The following is a 9,821-nucleotide window of genomic DNA, read 5'->3' on the forward strand; positions in this document are numbered from 1 at the left end:
AATAAATAATTAATAGACATTTAGCTGGAGGATTTCCCTCAGAACAAGATAGGCTGTATGTATCATGTAGCAAGTCAGGTTATTGTTTCTCCTATCATGTACCAAGTCAGGCTATTGTTTCTCCTATCGTGTACCAAACCAGGCTATTATTTCTCCTATCATGTACCAAGTCAGGCTATTATTTCTCCTATCATGTACCAAGTCAGGCTATTGTTTCTCCTATCATGTACCAAGTTAGGTTATCATTTCTTGTACTGTATTCAGGTTTAAAGGTATACTTTTACATTTGTCATAAGCACTGTTATCTTTCATAGCCATTTCTTCCCCGATGTATTTGTTGAAAGAAATCATTGAAAAGTTAATCACCAATAGGATGATGATGATAATACAGTGAATGAAATGGGTTCACATGCATAATACATGTCTTATATATGTACCAGATAGAGTAGGAAATGGTATAATTTTGATTAAACTAATGACTGCAACAAATAAAAATCTGTACACTAACCCAAGACAGATATGAAGACTTTAGTGCAAGTAATGAAATGCTTTATTGTGCTCTAACTATAAAGGTATGAAGGAGCCAGGATTAGATTACCTTCATTATATTTCAGTGTTATTATCTTAAGTTGCATTGCCCTTAACGTAATTTTTTTCAGTTTTGATTACGTAAAAAAAAAAATATTCGAGTGCTGCATTTTACATGCTTCATGCTAGTGTAATTAAGGGTAGTGCTGCATGCTTTTGAAAGTTGAATCCTTTTCTTGGGTGAAGTGAGAATGATGACAAGGATCATTTATGTGTCTCCAGCTTAAATGAATACAACAATGCACCTTATAGCTGGGTTGTGGTGGAGGCTCTAAAGAGTCTTAGTGATAATCTAAGTCGAACTTCTATAAAGTTATGGTGAGCTGCCCATTTGGAGGTTCTGTAAAGTCAGTGAGCTGCCCATTTGGAGGTTCTGTAAAGTCAGTGAGCTGCCCATTTGGAGGTTCTGTAAAGTCAGTGAGCTGCCCATTTGGAGGTTCTGTAAAGTCAGTGAGCTGCCCATTTGGAGGTTCTGTAAAGTCAGTGAGCTGCCCATTTGGAGGTTCTGTAAAGTCAGTGAGCTGCCCATTTGGAGGTTCTGGTCAGTCATTTGTGTAAAGTCAGTGAGCTGCCCATTTGGAGGTTCTGTAAAGTCAGTGAGCTGCCCATTTGGAGGTTCTGTAAAGTCAGTGAGCTGCCCATTTGGAGGTTCTGTAAAGTCAGTGAGCTGCCCATTTGGAGGAGTCAGTGAGCTGCCCATTTGGAGGTTCTGTAAAGTCAGTGAGCTGCCCATTTGGAGGTTCTGTAAAGTCAGTGAGCTGCCCATTTGGAGGTTCAGTTAAGCTCTAGCAAGCTGCTTAGGTGGAAGCTCAGTAAAGTTGGTGAGCTGTTGACACCTACTGTAAATACTGTAAAGGTCTTCTTTTTTTTATTCACATATGTTTTTATCTGCTTCTAATTTATATGAATAAGTTTATTAAGTTGTATTTTGGTGAATTTTTATTATTTATTAGGTGAGTGTAGAGAGACCATCTGAGGAAGATAAAAGTCCCCCTTCATATGGAGATCATTGTATGGATCAGTGGATTATAGAAATGCATAATTTCAATATTGGGAAGCAAGTGGTTTCTATGTTGTTTGTCACCAGCTGGACTCTATAGCTACCCCATTCTTTTCCTTCCTCTCAGAAAAACAAGTTCACTTTATTGTTGCCTTGATTATGCCTTGAACGATGATATGCGCAATTGTTGCATTATGGTTTTCCTGTCTGCATTTGAATGTTTATGCGCAAGTATTGATTATATGGGTTCCGAGCCACACTACCACATTTATTGTGAATAAAAATATTTTTAACTCAAACTAATCTTTTACTTTTTACTTTTATCCTCTTCACCACTGATCGGCTCGTTAGCCGCTTGGGCGGTCGGTCACGTCTCTGTTACACACTGTTGGCAAGTACTGGGCATGCACTGGCTCCTGAATATATTGGAACCTGCTCCAGTGTTGGTCAAGTTTGCCCTTGAATGAACTCACACTTGGTGCCATCACAACACTGTATGACAGATTGTTCAATGAGTTTACAACTCTCACTCCGAAAAAGTTTGCCCTCACAGTTTTCTGGACTTGTGGCTTCGTCAACCTTGAGCTGTGACCCCTTGTCGGGCGGAAGTCCAGCTCCAGTTTTGATTTTTTTTTAATTTCAAAATTCTGCCAAATGGGTGGTCACCCAAAATTCTCAGGTGACAGTTCCTGCAGGGTTAAAGTTGCTAAAGAATATTAATAGGATAACTGTGATAACTATCAAGAGTTTGATTGAAAAAGAGTATTAGAGACAATAATAAAAAGTTAAAATTAATCCTTTTGTAGTGATTACTTGAAAATTTTTGGTGGTCACCCAGACAATGGATTTTTGGGTGAGGGCAACAATCAGCATCTTTTCTATTCTCCATCCAGCTTGATATTTAGCAGTTCTTCATTTATTTGTAGAAAAAATATTTAAAGAAGCCACTCAGAAAACTGTCAGGGCAAACTTTTTTGGAGTAAAAGTTGTGATGTCTTGAAACAAACTGCCAGGGAGATTTGTGATGGCACTAAGTGTGAGCTCATTCAAGACCAGGGCCCAGATTCACTAACACTGCTGAGATATGAAGTTAGTAAGTTCCAGGAGATCTGAAGTCCATACGAAGTCTCGCAAGTGCGATTCACTAAAGGTTCATACCTGACCAACACTGGCACAAATACATATACATGCTGGAGCCAGTACTTGCCAACAGTGCATAACAGAAATGTGACAGACAACCCAAGTGGCTAACAGGCCAGTCAATGGCAGAAAGGATAAATTAAGGAAGTGAGAGAACACAAATGTTTAAAGGGGTAACTTATAATCTTTGGCATAGTGTTGATTATTGATAATTACTCACTTACAGTACTATACTTATTTTATATTTTCAAGTGTCCAATCACTGTTAGCCTCAGAATTACCAAGCTGGCTTAGGATCCAAATAATTGCGTCTAATTTTTCAGAATGTTCTTTAACATTACAAAATGCAAGACCCTACACATATGATAAACCAAACCTAATCACAACTATTCTGTTAATAACACTTTCCTGGATATTGGCAATAGGGAGAAAGATCTTGGCATTGTGATAGATCAGTCACTGATGGTGGCACAACAAGTGGGGGCAGCAGTGAGAAAAGCAAACCAAGATTTGTGAATTATAAAGGGTACCTTTGAATACCAAGATCGGAAAATGCTCCTTCAGCCGTAAAAATCTCACGTACATCCCAGTCTGGATTACTATTATGTATATACAGGCATGGAAACTTCCAGAAAGATCTAAAATTCCTATAAAAGGTACAACACAGAGCAACGAAGATGATTCCAGAACCATGTAAAAATTAGTGATAAGATGCAATTGTAGATGAAAATAGTGTGTTGCCTCCACTTCCATCCGTGTGTGCATACGAAGATGAAAGTAGGGACAGATAATATTATTAACCTTACAAAACAAAAAGAACGAGATATATCACATTTGATTTTGGCGTCCATGCATATCTGTATCCATCCAGTCGTCCATGCCATACACGATCCAGTAATGTTGGAGGCAAGCTACCAAACAATGCAAAAATTAGCAATGCATGACTTTTATTTAGCCATAAAACATGGTTTGTATTAATTGATAAAAGGAAATTAATGTACTACATTAATTAAGGAAGCTGGAGGTACAGTAATAAGGCCACTATGTGCAGTATATACCTTTATTAAAAAAAACATTGGTTGGTTTTGAATTATTTTAGGAATTTTATGCATCTTACTAATTTTATTAATTTCCTCTGTAGCTACAGGTTAAGTGGCTGTAATTCTTTAGGTTTTGCTCAGATTAAATATTTTATTGTAGAAGAGTGAACAGCAAGAAATAATAGGAATTGGCAAAGACCATATTTAACAACAACAACAAAAATCACACTTTTGATATTTGTAGTGATGTACACTAGTTGTATCCATTGAGCTTTAGAAAATACACACATGAATGCAAAGTTAAGGTCTCGTGTCATAAATGACCAAGGTTCAAGTTATTTAGTACAGTGTACTGTAGACATGATATGTTCATTCAAAATTTATTTGATGAAATGGTTGCATTAGATATCCAAGGCTGCTTACTGCACACTTAAGCAACCTGGTTGATCAACATCTTGGTTGATTAACAACTTTTTTGATCAACAACTTGATTGATTAACATTATGATTGATTAACAACTTGGTTGATCAACATCATGGTTGATTAACAACTTGGTTGATTAACTTCATGGTTTATTAAATAATTTTGTTGATCAAACAACCTGTTGATGCCTAATAATGTTTGTATGAAATGAAAAAAGGGAATGTAAAGGAGTTTTAAATCATTTGAGGTCAGTGAACTCTGAGAAAGAATGGTTAAAACAGAAGGGCATGAGGGAAGGTGTCAAGAGAGGTAACCTTGGAGGCTGTTGTAAGCTGTTTTTGATAGTCTTATATAAAAGAACATCAAACTATTTTAGCCTGCACTGTATAATTATGAGAGACCTATTTAAACAAATTTTATTCTTAAAGAGTACAATTTTCAGGGATAACAGTAGAAATGTTACAAAATCTGTACAGTACAGTATGCATCGTGTAAGTGGGATGTCCAATGTTGTTACCCAAGTGAAACTAAATTAACTGTTAAGTGATGAAAACTGATCTACAAAAATTCTCTATGCAAAGCTCTTCAATCTACCCCAAGTACTGTACTCTACAGTAGTACCCTGATTTACGCGGTCAATTGAACCCACAGGGTACCGCGGAAATTGAACCCACAGGGTACCGCGGAAAGTGAAAACCGCGTAAAGTGAACAACAGAACATATGGGATTAATTCCAATAGAGACTGCCGACCCCCAAACTCCACTTTTTCTGACACAATACCTATGTTGTAGTAAAAATAACATCTAAATTTTATGATGGTATGCTCACACAATTAATATTTAAGAGAAATACAGTTGCCAGGTTAATGTCCATTCAAATAATGGACTTAAATCCCCCCCCTCTTCCCAGCTCACTGGCCCTTACCTCTCTGAGAAATGATTGGGTGAAACTCTAGATTTTAACGTTTAGTAATAAATAATACCTCAGACTAAAGTTAGGATAATATAATTGACATTTCTGGATTCCTTGCAGGTCAGGGAATATTTTGAATGTAAACTTCATATATTTTGCACAAAAGATAAAATACTTGCTTTGTGTAAACCAAATTATTACATTAGATCTAAAATTTGTATGTCTAATGCAAAATCCATGATGTTTATATTCAAAATGATCATATTGTAAGAACTCCAGCAATGTAAATTATATTCTGGCCGGGTAATTTGTATGAATTTTATGAGCTAAATAAAAAAAAAAAAATTATACTTCACGCGTATATGAGTAGATGCACCGCGGAAAGTGAAAGTCCGGTTCTGGCAAGGTACCGCGTAAATGAGAAATCGCGGAAAGTGAAACCGTGTAAAGCGGGGTAATATTGTATATTGAATCATAGTCACAAGAATAGTCTTAAAGATACAAAGGAATTATTATTTGTAGAAGGAATGTTTGAGAACGAAAGTTGAGTGAATAAACAGAAGTTTGAGGAAGTTATGAATACCAGTTCTAAGTATTAAAAAATATATGTATTTGTAAAGCATTTTTAAATACTCTACAGTACTGTACAGTATTAATAAATTCACATTTTCAAAGTTGATTTTCATTTTTCATTCAATATCCTGTACTCAGTCGGGTGTCCTTGTAGCGTACGGTATGTGGCCAGTTGTCAATTCTCTTTAGTTGTCTATTGTCTCTTTGTATGGGCACACAAACGTACATACATGAAGATATCTCACATTCAGGAATGAGGTAGAATAGAAACTCACAATGCGTTTTCTGTATATATATTGTTGTACAGTGCAGTGCTAAGGAGTTACTACAGTAGGTGAGGAGTAGCTTGCTCAGAGGGCCTGTAGGGCGAGGAGCTTTCTGAGGGAGCTGGGTGGTGAGGCGCTGGAGAGAGATCTTGCTGGTCTAGTAGGTCAGAGTAGAATGGTCTCCCTGGTCAGCCACGCCCGTATTTATACAATTCAGAAACAACAGGATTTGGGGTGCGAGTAGCGTGAGAGCCAATCACAGAGGAGGAGGCCAGGCATACCCGGCACTCTGGTCCTAGCGTTGCTACGTGTGCGTCCGCACTGGAGAGTAGGTCTAGCAGCATCGCTGGCTGTACGCTGATTGGCTGGTAGGCGCGCGGGAGCTCAGTCGTCACTTGTAGGTGATGGGGTCCACTACATCCTTACTTGGAGCTGGCGGACGCTCGTCCCACAAGGGGTCACAGCTCAAGATTAAAGAAGCCACAAGTCCAGAAAACTGTGAGGGCAAACTTTTTTCGAGTGAGAGTTGTGAACTCTTGGAACAATCTACCAGAGAGTGTTGTGACGGCACCGAGTGTGAGCTCTTTCAAGACCAGACTTGACCAACACTGGAGCGGGTTCAGGTACAGTCAGGAACTGGTGCATGCCCAGTACTTGCCAACAGTGCATGTTGATTTTGGATTTTAGTATGTGTTGTTTTTTGTGTTCAGGTGAGGAGACGGTGGATCCATAAACTCAAAAGTGATTCTTAGCATTTTAACCAGTTAGGAAACGTCAGATCAGCTTTTCAAAAGTGTGAATAGCGTTTTTTTTTTTGTATATTGTCCCACATCTCCCCTCTACTTCAAAGCCCTGCTGCCCACTTTAAACAACTAATATTGTTGGTAATTTTATCAGTTAAAATACTCAAAAAATATAAATTTCCGACAAAAATGTCATAGAAGAAAAGTGTTTAAAGATTATTTAAACTACATGATAGGTATATTTAAGAAAGCCAAAAGTTGTGGGGCAATTAAAGCAATAATACCAAAACTACTAATTTATATATATATATGTATATATATATATATATATTTATATATATATATATTTATTTTGGATTCCTCCCCTACAAACACCGTGTGTCGCTGACTAGCCGACCCCCCGCGAATTCACCAGCCTGCACCTCGTGGGCAAGGTCAGGTAACCAGCGCCCCCGAACAAAGCAGAGGTCTACAATCAAGCAACGCCTACCCCCGCTATATAAGACCTCACCTGGCCGTGACCTGCCCTTCCTCTTGCTACAGCCGCAGCAAGCAACACCTCCTCTGAGCACCCTCACCAACCAGCTCTCCCTACACACGCTTGTAACCACGCTGCCTCCTCCCAGCACCAGCCACCAAGCTGCGTTGTACATCCAATATAATATGTATACAGAGAGCACATTGTGAGTTTCCTTTCTCCATCCCACCCTGAGTGTGAACCAATATCACAAAACCCCACAATTGGTGACCCCGGAGTGACCACTCACACAGGATGGAGGAGAAACATATCATGTAAACCTACAATTGGTGACCCCTGTAGCTGTGAACACCACACTCCTTTCTGCTGCCTTACTCCTGGAGCTGAGAAGATCGTCCTGCCTGCTGCCAGCCTAGGCCAACCGCCACCCGCACCACGTGCTACCCCACTCCTCCACGACGACACCACCCGCACCACGTGCTACCCCACTACGACACCATCTCACGACCGTGTGACACACTTTCGCAAGAATGGACGGACGGATCTCTCTACCGACTTTCAACCACAACGTCAAGGACTGGTTAGATCATGTGGAAGCAATCCTCATCGGCTCACAAGCTACTGACGAGCAAAAGTACAGTGCCCTGCTCTCTTCCTTGTCCACGGAAGTCGCCACGCATGTATCACGGACTATTTCCAACCCTTCAGAGAACAACAAATTCGCCACCCTGCGGGACGCCTTAAAAACGCATTACCAACGGACCCGCCCCAGTCCCCTGCAGAACCTATCTTCTATCTCCCTTGGAAACTCAACTCCGGGACTTCTCTGGGAGGAGATGTGTAGGCTGAACTCCCGGCACACAGACAGACTTCCCGACCCTATCCTGCGCCAGCTTCACGCACAAAAGCTCCCCACACAAGTACGTATCATCTTGTCCGCAGTAGATTACTCGACGACACCAGAACTCTACGCAACCGCGGCAGACAGAATATTCAACGAGTGCGCGGCTGCGTGCCTGGCTGCCGCGGACAACCCAACGACCACACCAGTACTTACCTCCGAACTTGTAAACCAGGTCAACACCCCTCAGCCGAACAATACCTCACAAGACATCAGGGACCTGTTGCAAACTTTGAACCGCAGGATGGACACCATTGAACAGTTCTGCTCCTCCATGCCTGCTGCTGGACCTGTTCCTAACTCACGCACCACGTCCTACCGACCCCAACACACCCGTCCTGCCTCAGACGCCGGCCCAAGCCCCCAGCACAGTGTATCTACCCCCTGTTGGTACCATCAACGTTTTGGTGCTAATGCTAGATGCTGTGAGGCCCCCTGCAACCACACGGCGAAGCTACATCGACGGAGACAGGTAGGCGCCATACCCTCCGCCACTATCAAGCAGCACATCACACGCCTTACTTCTGACCTTGACCACTTCACTCCTGCTGCCCGTCACGACCTACTACAAACACTAGTCAGGCGGTTTCTGCATTCAAGGCTACTGCCCCATGCCAGCCATCCCACCGCCCTGAACACATTCATCCCGCACCTCCTCCGCCAGTCTGCCCACAATTACCCCTTGCAGCACCACCTCACCCACAACATTTCTGGGCACCCTCTTTTCTTCCTCAGGTACCCACTGCACCTGTCTTGCACCCTCCTGCTGTCATGGACCCTCCTGCTGTCATGGACCCTCCTGCTGTCATGGACCCTCCTCCCAACGTGGCCCCTGCTCCTGACTCGGACCCAGACACCCCACCCGGCACCACTGAGGACTGCATACCCGCTGCGAGAGAAGCACCACATTCCTCGCCTGTAAAACCTTCTCTTTTCCACAAACATACTCCTCCCTCTACTTCTCCCACAGATGTCGTGTCTCTAGACAGAGTCGTCTCCCGTAGCGGTCGGCTCATCCACACCCCCACCCGTTATGTCTCACATGTGGGATACAACCCTGGCGACAATAAGTCTCCTGCACCGCCCGGAGGGAAGGGGGAGTATTGTAGTGGATTCCTCCCCTACAAACACCGTGTGTCGCTGACTAGCTGACCCCCGCGAATTCACCAGCCTGCACCTCGTGGGCAAGGTCAGGTAACCAGTGCCCCCGAACAAAGCAGAGGTCTACAATCAAGCTACGTCTACCCCCGCTATATGAGACCTCACCTGGCCGTGACCTGCCCTTCCTCTAGCTACAGCCACAGCAAGCAACACCTCCCCTGAGCACCCTCACCAACCAGCTCTCCCTACATACACTTGTAACCACGCTGCCTCCTCCCAGCACCAGTCACCAACCTGCATTGTACATCCAATAATAATATGTATACAGAGAGAGCACATTGTGAGTTTCCTTTCTCCAGAATAGATATCGATTCATTTACAGTGCATTAAACCCCTCCAGTTCCCCATGGTCCAATAAGTAGTGGTAGGTTTTCCTCTTGTGACGTCATGGTGCAGCCCTGTGAGTCTGGTTAATGTTCTAAAGTCACCACGTAAACGTTTACTAATTATTTATATTTTCTCCTAAAGGATAAAGTTAATGGATTTTTTCTAAGCTTATTAAATATTTATTGTAATTATAATCATATTAAGTTAGGTTTTCTTAGTTAATGTTGCTAAAAAAAAATAATAGTTTGTATCATGTTCGTGGTTGTGT

The sequence above is a fragment of the Homarus americanus genome, unplaced genomic scaffold (genome assembly GCF_018991925.1).
Source record: "Homarus americanus isolate GMGI-L3 unplaced genomic scaffold, GMGI_Hamer_2.0 scaffold24781, whole genome shotgun sequence".
In the NCBI taxonomy this organism is placed as follows: domain Eukaryota; kingdom Metazoa; phylum Arthropoda; class Malacostraca; order Decapoda; family Nephropidae; genus Homarus; species Homarus americanus.